Raw genomic sequence first — 26,399 nt, 5'->3', positions numbered from 1 at the left:
GAAACTAGACATGCAGAGGCTCACATATTCACATCTAGAGCACAGGGAACCTAATTTTAAACAAAAGCAGAATGCTTAAGTATGGGGAGGGGGGGGAATCCTGCTTACCTTGCTGCACTGAGTCCCCCCTCCATGCTCTGCAACTTTTAGTTGGTTCAAGAACACAGATATTTTCTGAGAGGAAGGATCCCTCGTGTGGTCTGCAGCTGCTAGAGGAGGTAAGGGCTTTTTGCCTTTCTTGGCTGTGGTGGGTTAAGCTGAGAAGCTAAGGGTGGTCCTCTCTAGCTTTGGGGCTTTTTGTGTGTAGTTTTGTGTTGATTTGAGTGTAGTTTTGAGGCTGAGTGTGTTTGGGCTTGATTGTGTTTGAGGGTGAGTGTGTTTGTAAGGCTGCTGGGGGTTGCTGGAGTACAAGCCACACACCCCCTTTGTGCTCACCTCCTGTGCTTAGCAGGAAGTGACCTTTTGCATTGAAAAGGCAACTGCTGGGCAGGGGCGCGAGCCCTTGGCGCGAGCCGAAGGGCGAGAGCTAAAGGGCTCTTGGCCTGTGGCTCTTAGCCGGGGGATCATAGCCGTTTTCTTTCCTCTTAGTGTGTTATTCCTAAAACAGAATAATGAAGTCAGAATGCCAGCAGGGGGTTGGGGGCTTTCCAGTGTATTGCACTGAGTGTCACATGTATGACTATCTGCCTTCTGGTCAGAAGTCCTGGATGTGTGCTCGCTGCAAGGAGCTCCTGGTTCTCAGGGAACGAGTACGTACCCTTGAGGCCAAGGTGGCTGACCTGGAGAAGCGGAGACAGTTAGATAGGCACGAGGACAAGATTCTCAGGGACAGGATAGATGTGTCCCACTCTAAAAATGGCAGCGTTCTTGTTGTCAAGGAGAATGAGGATCTTGTGGAATCAGGGCACCGTACTGAGGATAAGGGGAACATGCCCTCAGAAGGGACCTCTTCTTCAGTTGGTGAGCAGGTTTCCTTTCGCATCAAGGAACCATCCCTGGGTGGGGCGGGAGGGAGGCTCTTGGTAGTTGGTGATTCGATCCTTAGACAAGTAGATAGCTGGGTGGCACAACCGCGTTCTGACCGTATGGTGACTTGCCTGCCTGGTGCGAAGGTAGCGGGCATTATGCGTGTTATAGATAGGCTGGTAGATAGTGCTGGGGAGGAGTCAGCGGTCGTGGTCCATGTTGGAACCAACGATGTTGGGAAATGCAGTCGTGAGGTCTTGGAACAAAAATTTAGGCTGTTAGGCAGGAGACTCAAGGCCAGGACCTCCAAGGTAGCCTTCTCAGAAGTGCTACCTGTTCCACGCGCAGGGCCAGAGAGACAAACGCAGATCAGGAGTCTCAATGCGTGGATGAGACGATGGTGTAGGGAGGAAGGGTTCAAGTTTGTTAGGCACTGGGATTCTTTTTGGGACAAGCGGGAGCTGTACAAGAGAGATGGTCTCCACTTGTCCCGAGAAGGAACCCGGCTGCTGGCACTTAAAATCAAAAAGGTGGCAGAGCAGTTTTTAAACTAAATGCTAGGGGAAAGCCGACAAGAGATAAAGTGCCTCTGGTTCAGGATGGTTCATCTCAGAGAGATGAAGGGCTAGGTATAACACTTCTACAGGGAGATAGATTAGAGTTGTCAACTGAGATGGAGACAAACAGTGCAGATGACCTAACTACGTCTCGAGGCAAAGTGTGCCGGGGAAGTTACAGGTGTTTATATACAAATGCTAGAAGTGTCCGAGGTAAAATTGGGGAGCTGGAATGTTTAGTGTTGGGCGAATCCATAGACATTGTGGGCATATCAGAAACTTGGTGGGATGAGGAAAATCAGTGGGACACGGTGATTCCTGGATATAAATTATATCGGAAGGATAGGGAGGGAAGGGTTGGTGGTGGGGTGGCTCTATATGTCAGAGAAGGTATACATTCCAGTAAGATTGAGAAGGTAACTGAATTAGATTCGCTTCTGGAAATGCTATGGGTTGAAATTACGGGCCCAAATGGAAACTTAACTGTGGGAGTTTGTTATCGCCCTCCAGATCAGAAAATAGAGGAGGATTATAAAATGATGACAGGATTAAAGATGGCTGCTAAACAAAAAAACTGTGTTGTAATGGGTGATTTTAACTACCCACACATTGACTGGGCCAATGGGTGTTCGAATCGGGGGAGAGAAAGTGAGTTTCTAGACTGTCTCAATGACTGTGCTATGGAACAGATGGTTACAGAACCTACTAGGGGAGAGGTGATCCTGGATTTGGTCCTCAGTAATGCTGAAGACCTGGTGAGAGATGTAAATGTGATTGCACCACTTGGGAACAGTGACCATAATGTTATTGAGTACAACATATGTATAAATAGGAAATTGCCTAATAAGACCAACACAGCCATGTTTAACTTCAAAAGGGGTAACTTTTCTGAGATGAGGGGGTACGTGAAGAAGAAACTGAAAGGGAAAGTAAAAAAGGTCAAAACACTTGGGGAATCTTGGAGACTATTTAAAACTACAATCCTGGAAGCTCAAATTAAATATATACCGCTGGTTAGGAAAGGCACAAATAGGTTTAGGAAAAGGCCAGCATGGTTAACAAGCAATGTAATAGAAGCTGTAAAAGGTAAAAAGGATTCTTTTAGGCAGTGGAAAACTAGTCGGAGTGAGGTTGATAAAAAGGAGCATAAGCTGTGGCAAAAAAAGTGCAAGTCTGTGATCAGACAGGCAAAAAGGGAATATGAGGAGCATATTGCAAAGAACATAAAGAAAAACAATAAACAATTCTTTAAATATATTAGAAGTAGGAAACCAGCTAGGGAGGCAGTGGGGCCCTTGGATGACCAAGGCGTAAAAGGATTACTAAAGGGTGACAGGGAAATGGCCGAGAAGCTGAATGCGTTCTTTGCTTCTGTCTTCACTGTGGAAGATAAGAAGTGCATGCCCACTCCGGAAGCACTGACTTTGGGAGGGGTTTTGAAAGACCTGAGTCACATTGAGGTGACGAGAGAGGAGGTTATGCGACTGCTAGATAATTTAAAAACTGATAAATCACCAGGCCCAGATGGCATACATCCAAGAGTTCTGAAAGAACTCAAGTGTGAACTTGTAGATCTCCTCACAAAAATATGTAATCTGTCATTAAACTCTGCATCTGTTCCTGAGGACTGGAAGGTAGCTAATGTTGTCCCCATCTTTAAAAAAGGTTCCAGGGGAGATCCGGGAAATTACAGGCCAGTCAGCCTGACGTCAATACCGGGTAAGTTGGTGGAAACTATTATCAAAAATAAAATTAGTGGGCACATTGATGACCAAAAGCTGATGAGGAAAACTCAGCATGGGTTCTGTAAGGGAAGATCTTGTCTCACCCATCTGTTAGAGTTCTTTGAGGGAGTGAACAAACAAGTGGACAAGGGAGACCCGATAGATATTGTTTATCTTGACTTCCAGAAAGCTTTTGACAAAGTTCCTCATCAAAGGCTCCTAAGTAAGCTCAGTAGCTATGGGATAAAGGGCCAAGTCCTCTTGTGGATCGAAAACTGGCTAATTAATAGGAAACAGAGAGTGAGTATAAACGGGCACTTCTCACAGTGGAGGGTGGTGAGCAGTGGGGTGCCACAGGGGTCGGTATTGGGTCCAATGCTTTTTAACTTGTTTATTAATGATTTGGAATTGGGATTAAGCAGTGAAGTGGCTAAATTTGCAGATGACACGAAATTGTTCAGGGTGGTGAAAGCCAGAGAGGATTGTGAGGCACTCCAAAGGGCTCTGTCGAGGCTAGAAGAGTGGGCATCCATGTGGCAAATGAGGTTCAATGTAGCCAAGTGCAAAGTAATGCACATTGGAACCAAAAATCCAAAATATAAATACAAGTTGATGGGGTCTGAACTGGCGGAGACTGACCAAGAGAGAGATCTTGGAGTCATGATAGATAACTCACTAAAAACGTCAGCACAGTGTGCGACTGCCATAAAAAAAGCTAATGCTATGCTAGGGGTTATTAGGAAAGGGATTGAAAACAAATCAGCCGGTATCATAATGCCTCTGTATAAATCGATGGTGAGGCCTCATTTGGAGTACTGTGTACAGTTCTGGTCGCCACACCTTAAAAAAGATATCATAGCACTGGAAAAAGTACAGAGAAGGGCAACTAAAATGATTAAAGGGTTGGAACACTTTCCCTATGAGGAAAGATTGAGGCGCTTGGGGCTCTTTAGCCTGGAGAAAAGACGACTGAGGGGAGACATGATAGAGGTTTACAAGATAATGCACAGGTTAGAGAAGGTAGAGAAAGATGTGTTTTTCTCCCTTTCTCACAATACAAGAACTCGTGGGCACTCTATGAAATTATTGAGCAGTCGGGTTAGAACAGATAGAAGAAAATACTACTTTACACAAAGGGTGATAAACACATGGAATTCGTTGCCACAGGAGGTGGTGGCAGCTACAAGCATTGCCAGCTTCAAGAGGGGACTGGACAAATATATGGAGCAGAGGTCCATCAGTGGCTATTAGCCACAGGAGATAGATGGTATTCTCTTTGTGGGGAGGTGGTGCTCTGTTGTCTTGGTGCTGGAAGGAAGGCAGTGGGAGGGCTTCTGGTGTCCTGGCCTCACTGACAGTCCTTTAGATGGCACTGGATTTCTAGCCACTGTGTGTGACAGAATGTTGGACTGGATGGGCCACTGGCCTGATCCAACATGGCTTTGCTTATGTTCTTATGTTCTTATGTGAGAGAAATGATCCCCGAGAATTGCATCCAATTGATTAGAAGCCAAAAAAGTTACATGAGAATATATCTCCTATTTGAAACCAAAGTAGTGTCACCAAACTCCAAACACATACCATAATTATATTAAAAATCTATCAAATTAAATTAGTCAAATACAAACAAATTTTGTTTTGGACCCTATTATATATTCTTGAGGGCTAGATATAGGGTTGTTTTTAATTAAAAAAATCAGGATTTTTGCATATGACACCTAATTTTGCACGAGAAAGTCATACCTATTCCTTGGCAGTTTGCTCAGTGGCAAGATCTTCAAATCTTACAATTGACTGGTCCTGCTAAAGAAAAACAGAAGTTAGAAACTCCCTTCCGTCTTATGTTGTATTGTCGAAGGCTTTCACGGCCGGAGAACGATGGTTGTTGGGGGTTTTCCGGGCTGTATTGCCGTGGTCTTGGCATTGTAGTTCCTGACGTTTTGCCAGCAGCTGTGGCTGGCATCTTCAGAGGTGTAGCACCAAAAGACAGAGATCTCTCAGAGAGAGATCTCTGTCTTTTGGTGCTACACCTCTGAAGATGCCAGCCACAGCTGCTGGCAAAACGTCAGGAACTACAATGCCAAGACCACGGCAATACAGCCCGGAAAACCCCCAACAACCATCCCTTCCGTCTTCTTTTTGACTATGCAAGAATGTTGCTGAATAATTTAGTCATGCTCTGTCAAAAGATTATTTGGGGTGTATATATTTGCGCTTGAGTGGGAAACCCTCTCTGGAGCGGGGTCACCTGACTGTAACCACACTATCTATAAAAGCCCCCTTGTTCCAACTGTAGACACCCAATGTGCATGCATATGCAGCTAAAATGCCTTAAAGACTATCACTCTCTTTAAAAGGAAATTCCATTGCCTCATAGCCTGCAGTTCTCTTCTGTTTATTGTGGTACAAACGGAATGCCTTTTGAAATCAAAATTAAATCTAATTGGAGCAATTTATGAGTGAACAAAACTGATGTCTGCAAAATTGGTACCATTTATATCTTACAGAAGAAAGAATGGCTAATAGTCACCATGATGACCAACACTAAGAGATCAGCACCTGCAGTTAGCCCATTTCTTTTCTTGGGTGCTCAGGTGGTCCATCTCCAATCCTTCCATTTGAATGGTTTGTTATGAATTTTATGGCTTCCTCAAGGGTAATGTTTCACCTGGAATAGAATAGAATAGAATAGAATAGAATAGAATAGAATAGAATAGAATAGAATAGAATAGAAAATCCTGGGCAAACATCTCCCCACTTCTCTCTCATACACGCATTTCTGGGTTTATGCCGACTTTGTTCACTGGCATCGCTAGATATGAATGAATAGAAATCTAAGAATTACAAGACCATTACATCATGTGTGTCATAAGAAAAGTTCAGGAATGGGGCTAGCTTTGCAGAAGAAGGCCTCCCTGTCGGCATGTCTGCCCCAGGACGTCTTCACAAATATGGAAAAGGTGGAGAATGTACTATATGCTTAAAAGATATGTGAGGGGACAGGTAGATCTCCCTCGTGTGAGTAAACCTAGCATTTCACTCTTCTTTGCAATAGAGGGGAGGAAAACAGAAATAAATATGGTTGGTGCATATCAGCTTAGGCCTTTGATTCGATATCTTTCCTCCATGCTTCTCTGGAGCATGCTCCTCTTATGGTAGAGACTTTAGTATCTCCTAGGGTTGGACACGTAGGAACAGGCTTACCTATTCAGCACACAGGAGGCTTGGGTAGTTCCAACCACAGACTTCTTTTTTGCTCCCAACCTGGAAGAACACTTGCACACACTGGGAACTGTAACCAACTCTCACACACTGAACTGAACCTGTTTTTTGAGTTTATTAATTGAGATTTTTTTAAAAAAGGTTATAACAGGATTTTTCCAAGGCAAGGGAATTTACCTCAGGGGTGGTTAGATGGGCAGCCATGTTGGTCTGCAGTAGAACAGCAGGATTTTCATCCAGGGGCACCTTAGAGACCAATAAGATTTTCATAGTATAAGCTTTCAAGAGTCAGGGGTGGCTAACTGTAAATAGAGCCAAGCACTGGCAAGCCAGTAAATAAATGTTTCTTTAGTCTCTGTCACAACTGTGCTTGGTGATGTGATGGGGAAACGTGATGTGGGCAATAGTCCTCAGTTTATCCCAGATTTAATACATGATATCACTAGGATAGTGACAAGGAAATAAGTGGGGGGTTTCCCGCCAAAAATATTTTATTGGGGAGGCAGGATCAGGTAGTAAATTTTACCTGATCCTGCCTCCCCAAACTGTCACGCTAGGATTTATATTCCACTCTTCCTTCAAGAAGTTGAAAGTGCTGTACAGAATCTCTTATCTTCAGAACAATCCTGTGAAGTAAAGAGAAAGTGACTGGCCCAGAATAATCAAGAGTAAGTGAGGATTTGAACCTGGATCTCTTTAAGCGGACACTCTGTATGATACTGTGGTGCTGGTCATAGAGCTATCATCCTAGAAGCATATAAGAATAGCTGACCATATTAACTCCCTCTTTTTAAAAGCAGTTGTATTTTTAAAAAAAATTGACATAGGACCTTGATCAGGATCCTGCACGTGGTAGCCCCAGAAGCTCTCGTCCACCCACCATCCTGTGCTTTTTCAGGTACCAAAACAGCTCCCCCCGCTTCCGCTCCTGGGCTGCCGTGTCACACATGTGATCTGGATCAGGGCCCTGTGGCAATTTTTAAAGAACTGCAATGGCTTTTAAAATGGTATCATTGGTCACACAGGACAGAACTGTGGCTGTTGTCATTTGTAGTTTTGCCCTGAGCAGTGGCAGAAGCATTTCTCTCCTTGCCACAAGAAAGTTGGAATGTCACAATAACTGAAGCAAGCTTCAACAGATGTACAGAGAGGACACTGCGAATTGGATCTGAGTGGGCCTGCACTTGTAAAAGAAATGCTCAAAAGAATTTGGGGTTTGTTCAGGACATCTCTCTGTTCCATCTCCCGTAACATGCTGCTGTTTGTACTTCAGACCCATGGAAACGCACCTTCACAAATGTACAGGCCAGGAAGTCACTTCAGGTGTGACTGCCCCAAAGAAAGTCATTTGTGACCAGCCCCATGGCAGTTCCGAGAGGCATGCGTCACGTTTAGCTAGCAAGGAATCCAATTTGCTTCTCGTCCCATCCAGCTCCTCCATTCTACTTCACTCCACCCCAGTTCTATAATTATCCAGTGCAACAAACCTTTCATGCTTCGTCACCTTTTATGGAGCTTCTGCGGAGGAGATTTAATTAAATTAACAGATCCAAAAAACAAACTTAGGAATAAAGAGGACATATTTCTGGGGTGTTAAGCATAAGAAAATTCATCACTTAACAGTGACATTAACAAACGATGTTCATTACTTATTTTCCAAATGACCAGGCCTGGTCTCTGATGGAGATGCATAGAATTCCAGTCATTTTCTTTTAATCATTTCACTTTGCCTGATAAGAGAAGGAAACTACTCACCAGGAAAGATGCATCAAGCTGAAGGATGAGCCCCATTTTTTATGCAGGAGGCTATTATAATTCTTGTCCCTCAGTGTTTCATACCAGTGTGGATATGGAGAGGGACAAAGAAGCAAGCTTATGATATCCAATACTTTTTTTACAGGTTTAATTGCATTTTTTTTTGCTTTGGGAGTGTCACCTGTGGTAAACATTAGGCAGTTAGAAGGGCTGTGTGCTTTATGCTGCATTTACTATACTCTAAATAGAAGAGAATAGTTACCATAGGGGGGAAATTAAACGCTTCAACTGATAATAAAAACTGCACTGCCTAGGGTGGCTAGCTTTGTTCCAATTCAAAGGTCAAGGTGAGTGAGACAAAGGGTGGTTCATTGCTACAGCAAGCCAAGTATCGTCTTGGGGTGCCATAATCTGAAGAGGGCTGATGTGGGAGGAAATGGGCATGGATTGTGCCCATCATCACCTACTCAACCAGCTCAGCTGTTGTGTCACCTGGGTCCAAGGCAGATGCCAGCAGCACTGGGCTCACCTGCCTGTAGACTCCCAGCTCCTGCTGACACCTCACCCATATCCAGGGCTTTTTTTCCTGGGAAAAGAGGTGGTGGAACTCAGTGGGTTGCCCTCGGAGAAAATGGTCACATGGCTGGTGGCCCCGCCCCCTGATCTCCAGACAGAGGGGAGTTGAGATTGCCCTCCACGCTGCTGAGCAGCGCGGAGGGCAATCTCAACTCCCTCTGTCTGGAGATCAGGGGGCGGGGCCACCAGCCATGTGACCATTTTCAAGAGGTTCCGGAACTCTGTTCCCCCACGTTCCCCCTGAAAAAAAGCCCTGCCAATATCTCCCAGACCTATATGGGGTGGCAAAATACCATGAACTCTGAATGTGACCCCACCCATTCCTGCATGCAGGGCCTGGATTCAAGTAACTGGATAACGTTACATGCTGATATGGACTAGAGGTCACTAGCTAATGTTAAAACTTTGGGTCTAATTATTGATCCCATAAATCTGACTTGTACTGAATCAGGACGTTGGTCCATGTAGGTCAATATAGTCTTACCAGAACTTGGCAGTAGCTCACTAAGATCTCAGACTATTTGAGATGCTATTTAACTGGCAATGTTGGGGGGGGGGGTGAACCTAGGAACTTCAATATACAAAGCATGTGCTTTACCACTGAGTCACAACAACCATGGTAATCTGGAGCAGAGCTGGATTCTTTCTGAGCAAAAAGCCACATTTTTGACAGCTGTTGTGGGTAACTTAACTTATCAAATGCTCTAGGAAAAGGGCACTGGGTGTTTCATTAGCTGCCTCTTCAGTCACAGAAGAATGACCACTGGAGTAAGAACACAACCGTAATTCTGGTAATGATTACCTTTGGCCAAGCTAATCAGAAACTTTTGTGAACGATTAATTAACTTGGCAGCCAATTTAATTCAACCTCTTAGTTCTTAATTGTTATTTGCTAATTGTTTTGTTAACTGCTTAGAAAGCACTTGAAGTACTACTTCAATCTTCGACCTGTTGTTTGGATTTTGACTATGGCTGTTTTCACACTGCTTACCGGCCACGGAACATCGTGCTGAGCTCCTGGAACGACAGTGTTTTCCTGGTGCGATTTCGCGTGTGAAATTGCACCAGGAAGATGTTGTTGTTCCAGGAGCTCAGCGCAATGTTCCATGGCTGGAAAGCAGTGTGAAAACAGCCTATGAAATCTCTTTTAATTGCCCCCCTCTAATTTTAAAGTCCCTTATATCCCCTTCTTTCTTAATTCATTTACTACTAACTTATACGAGTTATACCTGCCATATTAATCAATTTCTTTTAATTGCAATCATTAATTCTTTAAGAAATTATTGTATATTTCATTCTCATTTTGATTTTGTGCAGTGTGTGCTTTTAAAAACCTCTGTAAATCTTTTAAAAAATGTTCAATGGACCTGGTTGGTGACTAATGTATCACACTGTTAGGTGAGTACTAGAAAGTGGGAAAATAATAGGAGTGGGAAGTTATTAGAGGGCAAAAGAGGAGTATGAGTGATGCAATGACCCAAATTCCCAACTGATATAAATCAGAACAGAATAATTGTGGCCTTTACCATTGTAACAACTTGCACTCTCTAAGGAAATATGTCTTGCACTTTGAAAATGTTGCAATAAAGTGGTATGTGTAGAGAAATGGAAACTTTTGCGTTTCCTATGTATACCTGACATTCATGAGTTTTTCTGTTTATGTGTATTTATTTGTGCATTAATTTGCATGTGTTAACAGTTATGCATAAAATCTTAAATTTATTTTGATGCATGTATGTGACACAATATATGAAGCAGAGTAATTAAAGACCATGCCACACAAATAATTCTCTCTCACGCACACATGCACATACACTGTTGCCGCGCTTCTTCATACATCTAATGAAGTGAGCTCTGGTCTACAAAATCTTACATATGCTTTACCATTTGATGGGGCCACCAAACACGTTTTTGTGTTTGCTGTAATAGATATTCATATCTACCCTTTTGAAATAATCTTAGTATACAGAGTGCCTGTATCCAGAGTTCTTTTTACTACTACAAGAATGTATAAACTTTGAAACTCAGATACTAGTAAAACAGAATGGTGTGCACTGTAGGCAGTTGCAATGAAACCACACAGGCACTGCATACACTGGAGGTATGATGATAAGAATGACATATATTAACGAGAGATGCTCAAGCACCTGCCAGTTTGGCTCATGTCTCATTCACCAGTTGCAAGTAGGAAACCACTTATTAAGTGGGCAGTTCAAAGTAAAAGCAGCTTGAGCCTTTTTGCCAGGTTGCTTTCTATATATGCAGAGAATCCTACACAGTGCATAACCGCCCCCCCCAACCCACCACTGCTGCCTCATTATGCTTCAACGCCAACTATTTTAATGAAGAATAAACAAAAGCAGTCAGTTATGTAGAAATAAGTACGGTGTGATTTTTATGGTGTTTGCCTGCAACAGTCTAATCAACATTATTGGCTACCAATCCTTCTGGACGTGCAGCAGTTTCCATGTGTATGATTTTGCACAGTTCCATGGGAGTCGTCATTTTCTGCCCTTCTCCATGTTATTTAATTACCTGATCCATCCATCCATGATCCTGAGGAAAAATAAATTTCATCTGTTGCACAGACACAAAGGTGACCACACAGCAGACGGAATGATACAAATCTGCTTGGTACGGTGCTTGAGTTGGGTGCCAAACAGGGAAAATAGTTGAACTGATCCAAGACTCAGCTCATGTTGAAAATGGCATAGTCACCTGTTGAATGCATTTGCCATTACATTCTCAATATTAACAAACAAGTTACTCTTGCCTTTATTGACTTCACATTTCAGTATTTCTCACTAAACTATGCCTATACCTTTAAATGTTCCAAGACATTTCCTTGTCTGTTGGTATTTTTCTGCTCTAATCTCCATATATTAATAATTACATACAAATTCTTATATTTATTGCATTGCATTTATTCTTATATTTATTGCATTGCATTGCATTGATTGCATTATATAAATCTATACGTCTGCCTGGTATACCTATGTATCATATCACATCTTATTTTTGATTTTAAAATCTCCTGCTAGAGATTTCACATGTTTTAAGGCATCGAGAAAGCATGTCTGAAGCAGATCAACAAAAGTGAGTAAGTGGTTTGCAGTGCCAGTGTTTCCCAAGTACAGTCCAAGAAACTTGCATTGAATAAACCTACTGGAAAGGGGACCCGAGTTCAACCCCCACAGTTTGAAATCACTGAACAAAATTGCTACAGCCAATTGCACATTGAGCATTACTACTCCCAGTGAGAAAGACAATTCTGCATTTTGCAAGACATAAACTCATATTCCTAACAATGCTTACACACCTCTCCTTTCCTTTAGTCCTTTTCATGAATCCATTTCTGCCCTTTGAACTTCAAAATCATCAAGTTCTTCCATTATTATATATCTGACAAGTCTGAGGGGCAGTTTAGATTTGGAACTTTTCATAATTGGTTCTCACATATAGGAGCAAATGCACTCAATTTTTCCTATGCAAGTAAGAAAATGACATCTATAAATCAGCCCTGACATTTCTCAGTGACCACATGTATTGGTCCTGTCAGATTATTTAGCAACCAAAAACTTATGCATCTCTGGGTAGAAATACACATTACTAAGTACCTAGGGAGAGACCCCCGTGGCGCAGAGTGGTAAGCTGCAGTATTGCAGTCCAAGCTCTGCTCACGACCTGAGTTCGATCCTGGCAGAAGCTGGGTTCAGATAGCCGGCTCAAGGTTGATTCAGCCTTCCGAAGTCGGTAAAATGAGTACCCAGTTTCCTGGGGGTAAAGTGTAGATGACTGGGGGAAGGTAATGGCAAACCACCCCGTAAAAAGTCTGCCAAGAAAATGTTGTGATGCGACATCCCCCCATGGGTCAGTAATGACTCCATGCTTGCACAGGGGACTACCTTTACCTTTAAGTACCTAGGGAAGCTCAAGTGACCCTCATTTCACATGTTCCCCCCCTTCCAACTTTCCATGCACTTGCTTGCACAGTCACACCTCAATTTGTTCTGTATGAATACATTCACACATTCAATATCGGTTCCTCCTCAACTGCTAAAAGTATCCCTGTTTTCCCCCGACCTCCATTCATTGAAATGCAGATCTTGATACTTTCTCACACCTTAAAGAAATGCAAATTGACAAGTCAAAGGAGACTACAGTACTTGTTCTCTCATTGAAAACAGAGTTGAATTGGTGCTTTGCCCTCCAGACACACAGATGCAGTCTCACAAAGGGAGGTCCCATAAAAGTGGCATGCATATGTGCCAAAGCAAGAACAGCCTGCTCATGAATTGAGGACCACACACAAAATCCTGCACTTGAGCATCCTCAGGCACTTCAGAACATGTATTTCTACCCTCTGCTGTAAAGCAGCACTGAAAATGAGCATTTTGGTGGAAAGAAGCAACACACAGGGGGAGGAATGCTTAAGCCTGTTTTAATTACTGTTTCTCTCTTGCAGCCTCCCTCTCACAACATGCACAGACAGTTTTACTCACTCAGTGTGGAAAACAGGCCTCTAGGACACTAGTAGAAGGGAAACTTTGGCTGAGGGGGAGGTTGCCACATGAGAGCCAGTTTGGTGTAGAGGTTAAGAACGTGGAACTCTAATCTGGAGAACCGGATTTGATTCCCCAGTCCTCTACTTGAAGCCAGCTGGGTGACCTTGGGTCGGTCACAGCTCTCTCAGAGCTCTCTCAGACCCACTCACCTCACAGGGTGTTTGCTGTTGTGGGGATAATAATGACATACTTTGTAAAATCACTCTGAGTGGGTATTAAGTCATCCTGAAGGGTGGTATATAAATTGAATGTTATGATGATGATGATGATGATGATGATGATGATGATGATGATGATGCCAGAGACATGTTGGGGACAGAGGAATGGTGTTGGTGTGTGAAACTGAAAAAAAGAAAGAAGTTGTTTGCAGAGTTTAATATTAGCGCATTGGAAATAAGTTGACAAACTTCTGTGGTTTTAGCTCTATAAAAATACTTTTACTACATATCAGGGAAAAGAGTACATTTGGTAAGAAAAAAAAGAATAACTAACTACAACTTGATGGTTAGAGAGAAAGACTGAGAGTTACTTAGAGACTGAACACTGAACTTAGACTGAACAAAGAGCAATGAAACTTTTGTATATGTTTCTAGTTAATTGCTCCCCAATAAACTGGTTTACCCAGTAGACAATCCTAGATTCCTTCATTAAGACTAAAGACTCCCCTTTTCTATGGCAGGAACTTTTACTCGAGGCCTAAGTGGTCCTATGCTAACTAGCTATCTGACTAAACAAACAGAATAACAATTTAACTGTTTCATGACTGAATGTCATGAAATCCCAACAATTTCTTGCTTAAAATTGCTCCCTATCATGGCCACTGTGAAGCAGAGGGGCAACAGCTGGAGTTTCCAAACACGTTGGCTGAGAGTTGTGTGATTTTGGCCTTAATCTATAGTTTTGAAGGAGTAGAAAAATCTAGTACAAGATTTAGGACCATCCCATGCTTACAGGTACCTGTAATTTCAATTCAATAGACACTGGTGGCGGAGGGGAGGCTTAAATTTGAAATATAGCATAGGCAAAAGAAGCTTGTGGTTGCCAAATATGCAGTTAAAAATATCCTCCACAGTATCATGGTTTTAGTCCAATTCACACAAATTCCCCTGACTGCTACCTATTTTTTTTAAAAGTGGGAGATCCAATCAGGTATTCTCCCCCCACCTGCTGACCCATCTCGTTGGCCTCTAAGATCTTAATGACACCTACTATTGAATCATTTTTATCTGACCTTTACCTTATGTGAATATTTCTCTGATTAAGGAATAAAGCAAAAGCTCCCCAAATACAGCTGCCTGAACTTTCTTTACAGCCAATGATAAGCCTAACTGACTGCTGGCAACAGCCAAAGCCCACATCTGCAAAAAGAGGAGTCTCCGTTGGCCTCTAGAATGCCTTGAAATGTTCCAATCTGTGTGAACTTTTCCCCCAAGCTAGCTGCAACATTTATAGAGGAAATAAGTGGAGGGGGCGGTGAGATTGCCTGAGCTAACCTACAATTCTTACTGCTTCCTCCCTCAAATTAAGATTCAATCAATCAATGGAATTTTCACAGCTAAACATTCTCAAGATGAAAAGGAGGTTTTATTTTCTTTTTGGATTACTATTACTATTACTATTACTATTACTATTACTATTACTATTACTATTACTATTACTATTACTATTACTATTACTATTACTATTACAAAATAATCTCTTGAGCTATGATAAGCAGTGATTCATAACTTAAGAAGGCGGTAAGCGTGACCGTTCCTTCACTCTCATCACAACGTCTCAGACCAAGCTCTGGGATTCAGCAAAAGAGGAAGCTACAACCGTAAACTGGGAGAGAAGGGAGAACTATGTAAGTATGTGCAGCTTCTCCGACATCTGTAACATTAAGAAAAGATAAGCTCAAATATCCCCATAGGATCTTCTGTCTCATGGTGCCAGCTTTTCCTCTGGAATATTGATGCTCTGTGACTTACACTGTGATTGAATAAAGCCTTCTGCATTGCATCTTTTGCTCCTCAAGGACCTTTCTAGAAGGCAGGCAGTTCTAGGAACGCAGTTCTCATTGTGCCCAATGCTAACCTTTGCCTTCTTCTTGCTTAGCCATTCCTGGCCTTCTTCCTCTCCTTTCCCGAACCTGGTACTTTGGCATGGTTCACTCATACAGAGGAAAAAGGTGGCAGAGACCTGAGGTGGTATAATGGACTGAAATAGACTTCAGACTGCAGGTGCAGGTGCATGAAGACTGCATACACTTTGCAAATAGAAAACCACCACAGCAAGCAAAGAAGGAGGATTGAGTTGTTCTCCTTGCTATGAGAGTTTCTATTTGGGAATCTTTGATGAGAAGCAAATAGAGGTGCACACTTAAAAAAAAATCTGTATCGATTTACTGTCTGGATTTTGAGGATAACACAGTTTTTGCTAGCTTGCATTTCCAGGAGTGCCTTTTCCATTTCAGTGTTCTGATTTTTGATTCCTGAATTTCAGGTCCATTATCCCAAATGGGGGGATCAATCTGGGGTGCTGGAGCAACTGTTTTTCAAGAAAATGGCACCAACGTTGCAGGGAACCTAGTCCTCCCTGTTTGCTAAAGCCCCAGTTCCCTCACAAACATTCAAAGAAATTAGACCAAAGAGTCTGATTTTACAATCCCTGAATAAGCCGCCCCCCCACCAACATACACACATCATTGGCTTCATTGTTCCCTGTGAGGAAAAATATACCATGCTTGGCTTTCTCCAGGGTGAAGAATCCAAAAGTCAAACGCAACCAATACCAAACATGAGAAACCTAACAGAACCAAAAGCCAAACAGAAGCCATGTCAATCCAGAGAATCGAAGCAGAACCAGGGACAGCTCTTCTGATTTCACCCTAGGATTCCAGGGTAGGAGAGCTGCCTCCCATTCCACTGCCCAGGAAATATCAGGCAAAGGGAGGCCCTGAATTTCCCCTGATAATTCTAATATTTTTGGTCCAGAATTTCAGAATCCTCCCCCCCAAAATTTCAAAATTGTCTCAGTTATTCCACATATTCCCCAAACAACCTGATACAGCCATTTGGGTGGGGGTTTTTTCCTGCACCACCCTAGAAGGAACATTCAAAGCTGGAAGCCACCTCTTGCAGCCTGAAATGGGGCAGTACATTCTGTCACCACTTTAGTCTCCTGCATCTTTGAGCCCAGTTCTCCATTCACTCTACTTGGTATCCTTGATTGCTTTCACTCACTTTTGCCCTCCAGTCTTTCTTTGATCAGGGCTTATTCGTGTTCTGTAGGTTCTTGCAGACTGACTCTTTCAGCTGAGTCTAGGAAAGTCTTAATGTTAGTCATTTCAGGTGAATGGAAGAGTCAGTTCTAGAAGAAGCAGTGAAACTGGACTATCAATAGAAACACTAGGACAAGCAAGAGACAGATGCACCCACAAGCCTAGGGAGAAATTCAGGGTACCAGCAGACTCTGGTAAAGCATTGATACAGAGTTACAGCAGCACAACTTGCTGAATTACTACTCCGTGCCACCCTGGCTGACCAGCCTGTTAACAGTCTTCTTTCCTGTTTCGTGGTAGCTAGAACCCATGAGGCTGTTCTGTTAGGGCAGCTCTGAGGTGTTATTTCCGACAGGAACTGTGTGAAGTGTGGCTACCAATCTCTGCTTTGGAAGACCACGTGCTCTTGCCTCAAGCTCAGTGCATGGCCTATGGTGTTGCTGGGCTTGGATACTGCACTGTGATTGGTTTAGTGCCTCTTTGTTAAGCATTCAGGTAACTCAGGAATTAAGCCCTTTTGCAGAGACCTGTTTGAATGATGCCATAAAATATTTTATCGTGTATTTTTTTTACAATGTTATGCAACGAGCTTTGGGCCCTAAATGTGTGTGTGGGGGTAGGTGGGGGATTGGAATAATCAGACCATAAATATAGGCACAGCTGAGATGGAGCAGTGTGGCAAGTCACAATTCCTTCCCTCGGTACCCACAATGCCTCTGGAAAACATTTGTTCCCCTTTCCTCACAGGCCAACAAGCTTCCCTCTTTTCTTTTCCCCAGCACATCTGGGTGACTTTTATGTGAGAACTGCATACTTTGTGGATGAGCATATGTTACATGTTGCTACAAACAGCCTCCATAAAAGTCAGAGCCAAATGTGTCTAAATATTACAGCATATTAAACACCTTTCAGCCTGATCCATGCGTAACCTTGGCAGCTGGGGCTGAAATAACAAGCCCCTTCTTTGAATGCGGCTCTGTGTGTTTGGCTTTGGGATTCTAGAACTTGAAGGACCCTGAAGGTAATCTAAGGCCTCTGTTACACCTCAGACATAGCTTTGCGTTGCAAAGATGGTACCTCTAGTGGTGATACTTTCATGGTTGACCCATGTCTCTTTTTCATTCCATTCCCACAGATTTCAAGTCCCTCAGAGTTCTTCACCAGGCTGGATATTCAGTGTAACAAAAAGGTGAGGAGGATGTTTCAGATGCAACAAACCATATCTGGGGGTTGTAGTTCTTGCGAAACAGAGGCTAGATGGCAAACCAAATTTCAAGATGCACTAAAGGCTACTAAGTGAATGAAATGGGCACTCTTCATTGGAAGATACAGAAGCCACAATTACGTAGATCCCTCTCCAGCACTAACAGGAGTGTACTGTGATTTTGCAAATCGCAAAATATGATTTGCCCAAGACCAGCTAGCAAGTCTGTAACTGAAACCCAGATCTCTCAAGCATGGCATACTAGACACATGGCCTCCAAAAGCCTTTGGCTATGGCTAACATGCTGTGTGTATATCTGGGGGTGGGAGCTGGATTCATGTTCTCCTTCAGCCATGAAAACAGAAAGTGCCATATATTCAACCAAATAACTTCTCCAATGGAATAACATTTCCATTTGCGGGAAAAGGGGCAGTCATTTCCTCCTATTCCTGCCTCCCAATGCAGACCCAACTTTGCCCAATATGCTGTTCTAGTAGAGTCCCCTAACCCCCTAGAATTAAATTTGGGGTGCTCAGTATACTGCAGCAGTAGGGGGAATCAGGAATGGTCTGCTCTGCAAAATCTACAGAAGGCCAGATACACCTTATGTCTGTGTGAAATTTGTGTGAAATTTGACCTATGTTTGATCAAATTTGGATCAAATACCACCCACTGTACTTAGGCCATCAGTCTTTAAGCTTTCATGATCCTGGATCTAACAGTTTGGCTTTGTTGTAATATTTTTTTTAAATAGGTTAGTAATAGTTGTAAGGCTGTCACCAGCCATCCTTGCTAGCTGGGGCTGCCATTTCTCTGTAGAGTGTCAAAGAAATTATGAAAAATAAAAATAGCGATTTTGGAAGTTTGACCATTATCATTGACAGAAGGGTGGAGGTACCAGCTATCTCTGACTTTTTAACTACATTTTTTTTTGTAATAACCAACTCTTAGTCTTTACATGGAAGCTATCATGTCACAAATTAGAGAAACAGAATCATGGCTGCAATCCCTTGAAGAAAGTAATCTGTATAAAAAATGTGATACATTCAGTCTCCAGTCCTAAGGACTGTTATGTAGGAGTAGAGATGGGCACGAACAGGGGGGGAAAATGAACACGATGTTCGTTGTTCATTGCCATCCACGAACAGGGATTAACAAACATCGATGGACATGACTTGTTCACGAACATGTTTGTAGTTACAGGTTCGGGGGAGCCAGAACAGCCCTCTTGGGACTTAGCTGAATTTGAGCCAGGGAAAGGAGAGTCCATGGGTCTCCCCCTTTCATGTCATTTTCTCTTCACAGTGGCAAAAACTGGGCTGTCTGCTGGAAGCTATTTTGGGGGGTTACAAACTAACCTTCCCAATGTCCAATACCTACCAAATTTGCAGGGGACATAGTACTCACTGTCCTCTGATGACCCCCCAAGTTTCAGAGAGATTGGACCCTCAGAAAGCCATTATCCATGGGTCTCTCCCTTTCCTGTCATTTTCTTTTCACAGTGGAAAAAACTGGACTGTCTGCTGGAAGCTACTTTGAGGGGTTGCAAGCCAGAAGGAAAGCCAGAAGGAGTTTAGACAGAGTTCAGACAGCCCATGCCTATGTTGCCAGGGGAATTGATTGAAAGGCGCCAGACTGTCTGGCTTTACGAACGACTGACGAATGCCATGAAGAGGGCTTGGAACGAACACATGTTCGCTGGGAACGGGGCCTCATGAACAGCTTGCTCACGTACATTGGATTGGGCTGTCCGTGGCTTTTTTTTGTTTGTATTGCTGTTTGTGCCCATCTCTACATAGGAGTAAGCCCCATTGAACTTGTTATGAGTAAATGTGCATTAAATTGTACTGCAACCGTCCCACCATTTCTTCAGTTATCCTATGAAGAATATTTATTTCCTTGAATAATATAGAACATCTTTTTTCATCTAATGAATATTGGAGGGTCATCAGTGGGCCATATAGATCTATCATATATATGCTGCAATCCTAAATACATGTCCTCAATAGTAAAGTCTTTTATTTCAGAGCCACTTATTTCCAGAGAGGTTAGGGCTTAGAAAGCAATCCTAAGTAGGTCTAATCAGAATCCTACTTATCTATTCAATGAGATTTTTACTCCCAGGAAATTATTTTTACAGTGCAATCCTAAACAGAGTTACTCTAGTCTAAACCCATTGATTTCAATGGGCTTAGACTGGAGTAACTCTGCTTAGGATTGCTTCTTTAGGATTGTACTGTTAGCTTTCCTGGTATTATAATAAAAATGAATATATAATTATATAATATAATTATCCAGCCAAAGTTGATTTCAATGAGATTTTTCATCCCAAACAGGAAGACCAACTGAAGCACATGTACCACCTTTGAAAGAGGTAGTACTGCTGGATAGGGGCACCAGCAGTACACTGCAAAAAACTAAAAGTAGCTGTTGCCCAGTAAGGAAATTGGGATGAGGGTAGGAATAATAGCAGATCTCTGTGGTAGGATCCATGGTTGCCCCCACCTTCTTTGTTCATTTTCTGATTTCCAGTTTGGAACAATAGGTTCCCCAAACTAGGAACTTCACTGCACATTCTGGAGCACCATCTACTGGTGTTTGGATTTACTTGCTACTTATAGGTCAGCCTAGGCAGCATTCCTGTGACAGGTGGTGATGCATAAACCACATGTTTATTGTCTCTCCTGGGATGAATTCCAACCAGATGTGTCTAGTGAGGTCTGCCCAATATTGGACTTTCAAATCCCCGAAGAACGTGTTAGACTGAAGACAAGTCAAAGAGCCAGCTGCTCTTACTTTCTATGGCAAAAATGTCTATCACCACAGAAGTCTGTATTTTCTTGTTTTAAAAATAACTATTAAGTAATTTTAATATTTAATTTGTATTTTTTTAAAAAAATATTTTAACATGTTCAGGTTAACTAATCAATTAAGTGTAAAACTTCCAAGTGAACTTCAGAATTCTAGACCAATGTAAAAGTAGATGATCAACAGATATAAATAGAACTGCATAATTTGCCTATCAGTTTTTAGACTGAATATAGCAATTTTGCTGAGATATAAACCTTTCTTCCCAAAAAACCAGAGACTGTATGTGAGTGTTCACCATTTTATCTCACTCCACACTTTTCGGTGTTATTTTTTCTGGCTGCTGATTCCTTCTCCTTCCTGAATAGTCACATAAGGGAGTCCATCTTATTGACTGGGGTGGATGTCATGATGACGAAACATCTGACATGATTTACATGATAGATCAGTAAATAAAGTTATGTTGATTGGCACACTTATCAGATTTGGCTACGTCACTGATGTCAATTGAGGGCAATTAGAGTGAGGGCAGCATTACAAAAAAAATGAACATTTTTGCAAAGACAGCTGAAAATTGCTGACATGGGGAATCTTTGGGAGACATTGCTGAAAATATTCATCAAGACGGCGAGTCGTTTTGGCTCAGACCCTGGACAGAGGTACCAAAGCAACTGAATAATGAAAACCTGTTGTCGTGAACTACAAAAGATTTTTTTTCCTGATCGAAAAAGGCACTGTTCTGTTAATGACCCTACTATGTGCTGCAAGTCCTCATGACACTGTTATCATTCTGTTCTGCTGAGATATTCAAGCTCAGTTGTGTCTAGGAGGGAGGTTGCTTTTATCCATACCTGATGCATAGCTCAGTGGAGCTTTTATATATTGCCTCCTGCTCTGGATTTTGCAGAGGTGGAGCAGCAGGTGAAAGTAGCAATGGCAAAGATGGGGAACGACTATATGGCAGCCGGCACCCTGGCTATCCATAACATTTATTCTTTATGAACTTTAAAACTCCACCTTCTGCTCTCAAAAGTCTTATGATGACTTTAGGCAAAGAAACCCCACCAACCACCCCCTTCTGTAGAAAAAGTGGGCTGGGTGGAGAAAGTGGGAGACACCATTCCTTCTAGGATCCCTACACCCTGGTGGTTCTACCATTAATGGGGTGGGGGGTGAGGAGATTAAGGACACAGTCTGGATCATGTTCCCCATATATTTATCCTGACCCAGATTCTCTTAATGGCAGCTGCACTTGCTTGTAATCCCCTTCCCAATACAACAGCTCTGCAGTGTAATCCCTTCCAGCAATTCTTCCACCCGGCTGCCCCATCTTGTTATCCTTTTCTCTGCCCCAAGCCGCTCCCTTCTTCTCAGTCAAGTTTCACATACGCCTTTTCAAGAGGAAGGAGACCAATTCCTGCATATTCCAGAAATTTACACAACCTTTACTGAATATTTACCATCTTTGAATTATCTTTGGTTAAGTTTAAATCATCTAGGTCTCTTTATTTAGAAGCAAGTCCTACTGAGTTCACTGAGACTTACTTCCAAGTAAGTGTGCCTAGGATCACAGCCTTCACTGATTTCATTGTACTCTTGCATTTGGCTGCTTCGATTTTGGTATGAAACGGCATATATATCTTACCCTTGAAAGTTCCTTTTCATACCTTGTAGTGAATTGCACAAAGAAGTATCATTCCCTTCTACTTCCTCTTCCCCACCTTCTTGTAACATGCAGAGCCTGCAGAATAAGGCCCTTAACTATATGAGACTCAGGGGACTTATACACAGATTCCATTCTATAAGTGGAAAACAACATAAATCCCAACCTGAACATACTGCCATAGACAACAAGTAAGGTGAACTGTAAAGATTTATGCTTCGTAGCACAGATGTTGAGACGCTAAATGCATGAGCAAAATGGAACTGCTTTGCTGAGATATAGAAAACGAAAGGGTAGTCTTTCAAGGAAACCAACAGGGAGGATTTTGACAGGCTGGCATATGATCTGGATGAAAGAGGGCTAGTATAATCTCTCTCTGTCTCTGTCTCTCTGTCTCTCTCTCTCTCCATGTTTTATGTGGATGATGTACCTGTCATATTAAAATGAAATTTTAATAAATTCTAAAAGAAATAAAATAAGATGTATGTCTTGAAGAATATGACGGAGCTTGAAAATTAGAGAATGGGAGCAATGCTCCCTCTGTCCAAAAGCAGCACAAAAGACACCACAAGAGATGAAAGAGGCAGAGGACAGAGGAGTTGCAGTGTATGATGCATTAACAACCAAGTGTATGTTATTTATTACTAGTCAAGCACATTCAACATTTCTTTCTGTGACACTTCGTAATGTGATATTTCATTTTGCAATGTACAGTATCATGACAACATTAATTACCATTCCTCACACTGGACCAAAAAATAAGATTATTCTTTTTTAAGAACAGAAATGTAAATTATACATCTTCTTTTTATTATTGCACTTGTGTTTCTCCCAAGTAGTGAAAAAAATGAAACATACTGATTCTTCACTTACAATCTTATAGAAAACATAAAAGGAAGAAGGGATAGTGGAAGGAAAGGGGAAACTACAAAATGCAGAGTTCAAACATTATCAACCCTTTCATGTACAGTGTGCAAATCCAATACATTCCACTGTTTTAGATTTTGTGTTGAGTTCAAATGTCATCCTGCTCTGCTCTGTGAGTACCTCTTTTCCATTTTCCCAGAGTTTCCAATATTCCCAAAGTGCAGGTGTAGCAGAAGAAAAAAAAATCCAGCATAAGGAATCATTCTCAGTGGTGGTTTTACTGGTGCCAAGGCTATAGGTGATGGAACTGTGTAGGAAATGCAGCTGAGCCCTGGGACAGCTGGATAAACATGCTGTAGGACTCTTGGGAAATGGAGTGGGTGGTAAGGGAAGAGGAGCCAAGAGGGGAAGAATTCACTTGGGAACAAGATGAGAGCTCTTTTTTGATGCTTCAGCTCTCCCAGCTCTGTTGGTGCTTTGTAGGATTGTGAACACTGTGGCCTCCCAAAGCCTTGGGTGTCTGAGAAAAGAGGGATTTGCAAATCACTTTTAGAAAGGATGGAAAATATAAAGTGACTGCGAGTCCACCGGTCCCTGCTCATTAGAATAAAGGGACCCCTCAGTGGGCTGCTCTTTAATCTCATTTATCCTCATATTGTGAGCAAGCCCGTCTGTTAATCCATCTGTCTGCCTCCCCATTTATCCCCATCGATGGCTGTCTCACTGAGGTATTTGTAACAAGTACCCATCATCACAGCCCAGTACATTTCTGTGCTCTCTGAGGACCAGTTCTGAAACAATGATGTATATGAGGCTTTCCATTTTTTCCTGCCAGTTTATGTTGAACCTGCACATCCACAGAGCTTTATGAGTCACAGCGATACAAATACATCTCCTAGTTAATTGGGCAGTAGGTGACACAGTTACATCCATAAAGAGCCAGGAACATGAACGTATTTCCTGATTTAGTGGGGGGCAATGCCATGGAGTGATCTGGCAAGCACAGTTATTCCACATAATCACTTCAGCGTAAGCTCATCTCTATGCAGTGCTGATCCTGTGATTCAGCTTCCAAAGATTTAATTTAACAGTGGCACTGAGATCTCCTAATGCAATGCTGCTGGTGTAGACATGAAAACAGAGTACTCAATATATTTAGAGTCCCTGCGCATAATATATTACTATTCTCCTCCTCCTCCTTTCCTAACCATTCTGGAAGGAAAAGCTCTAGGGCATTTGTAGCAAGGCATGCTCAAGGTGTATGTGTGTGTGTGTGTGTGTGTGTTTTAACAGGTTCTCTGGGCACATACCTCAGCATATGTTCCCTGTTAAAATTCCCCCCTGCCTATACAGGGACCCTGAACAGCTCCCCAGGTATGCTGTTGTATTAATCTGCAAGATGCAGAAAGCAGTAATGTAACTCAGGCTAATACTTTCTAAAAGAACAAACCCACAAAGGGTGATGCTAATAAAGCCATTCCAAAACATTTAGCTCCGGAGTTTCTGTCGAGTGCTTTAAGATGACCACAAAGAAGCGGCTGTGGTGTTGTTTTGCTAACGCTATTCATGCACATGCCTGATTCAGAGCTGACTGCCCACTATTCAATGGATGACCTTCTTCAAAAGCATAGCTCTGCAGTGGCTACTTTGCCCACTCCGTTTTTCTTAACCAGAGCACCCTCTGCTGCCTAGGGAAATTCAATCAGCCATCCATTTGCCTGTAAAGAGCACCTGCTGCTCCAGTGAAGTCTTAACTGCTTGTATGAAAGATGTCTGTCTATTCACCCCTTTCCTAGGAGGAAGTCAAGATAAAGTGAAAGTCAAAAGTGTAGCAAGATTCTCTGCAAAGCTAGAGCGAAACCTCGTCAATTTCAATTTTTTAAAATAAAAGCAGTGCATCTCAGTTCTGCAATGCGTATTGTATATTTTAATTTAAAAAGTGAAATTGACAGATTATCCCTTCAGCTCTGCAGTCCCACCACTCTTCAGTCCAGGATTAAATGAAGTTGGCAAACCCCTTGTTCGTCTTACTGCATTTTTTTCAGTCTTGAAATTGAGGAGAGAGACAGTGACGTAGATCAAGAACGGAGAAAGGCTTGGTCAGGGTTGCAAACCATTAGCAAGTACATCACCTGAAGCCAGACGTTCAATTGTGGTGAGTCAGCGCTATGGCAGTTCACATCTTACAGGACTGAGTGACAAATCCACTGGATGAAATCAGCACTTTTTAAAAAATGGGATGCCATCAGCACAAAAAATGGGAAGAAGCAGCTTGAGAACACTTAATTTGGAATCTCAGGAATAGATAATTGAATGAAAGGTGCCAATACTCCATGAAAAGACCAGCATGGACACACCCTTATACGTGTGTTGATTGGTACCTGAATGCTGGTGCCTTCTTTTGAACTGAAGCCCCTCTGAGAGCATTCACAAGCCTTTATCTCCCAAAGCCCCTTCAGAAACAATTCAGCCTTCTGAGATATCACAAGAAAAGCTTTTTATGTGCAAACTCTATCATCACTTTCTCTCTCACACTCACACACACAGGACACATACATCACTCAAGCCAGCTGCCATCAGTGGCAACCGGACATGGATAACATCAATTCTATTGACATTGCCCAGTTGAAACTCTGCTTCCCAAGGGACATCCAGTTTAATTGAGTGTGGTTATTAATATTGTATCATCAGCATCCAGATGGCCCAAAGCAAAAGAGAGGCAGTTCTCCTGTACTTCCTCAAGTCCTTCAGAGGAAAATTGTTTCAGCTAACTTTGCCTGCCTTGTTTCACTCCCGGCAAACACTATGCGTTAATGGCAATGCTTTCTTTGGTAAGAGAAACATGTGGTCATACTTTGCAGGAGAATTTGTGGGCAGCCTGATGGGTGAACTTTCCAGCCCCAGAGAACACATACAAATTAACTTCCTAGAAGGCAGTTTCAGGTGGGTAGCCATGTTAGTCTGAAGTAGAAGAGCAAAATTCGGTCCAGTAGCACCTTAAAGGCCAACTAGATTTCCAGAGTATGAGCTTTCAAGAGTCAGAGTTCCCTTCCTTTTTCTACTTCTTGTATTTGACAAAGAGAGCTTTGACTCTTGAAAGCTCATACCCTAGAAATCTTGGTCTTTTTCACACTGGGACTTTAAAGCATTTCGGTATCTGTTCTACTTCCCATGTTTGCAGGAGTTTCACACTTGCAAGGTAGTCAGGGGACGCAGTACTGATGTTTGTC

The 26,399-nt window shown here is 42.4% G+C and overlaps 1 long non-coding RNA gene across 1 annotated transcript; it reads left to right on the top strand.

Annotated features, from left to right (window-relative positions):
- The first annotated feature begins 91 nt into the window (after positions 1-91).
- Positions 92-17,819, top strand: LOC129326969 (uncharacterized). The gene is made up of 3 exons (XR_008596769.1): positions 92-218; positions 3,189-3,242; positions 17,763-17,819. It is a non-coding gene; the product is annotated as an uncharacterized LOC129326969 (long non-coding RNA).
- Positions 17,820-26,399: the final 8,580 nt, after the last annotated feature.

This window comes from Eublepharis macularius, chromosome 4, assembly GCF_028583425.1.
Source record: "Eublepharis macularius isolate TG4126 chromosome 4, MPM_Emac_v1.0, whole genome shotgun sequence".
Classification (NCBI taxonomy): domain Eukaryota; kingdom Metazoa; phylum Chordata; class Lepidosauria; order Squamata; family Eublepharidae; genus Eublepharis; species Eublepharis macularius.
The sequence above is the reverse complement of the archived record's forward strand: the minus strand, read 5'-3'. Positions and strand labels throughout refer to the sequence as shown.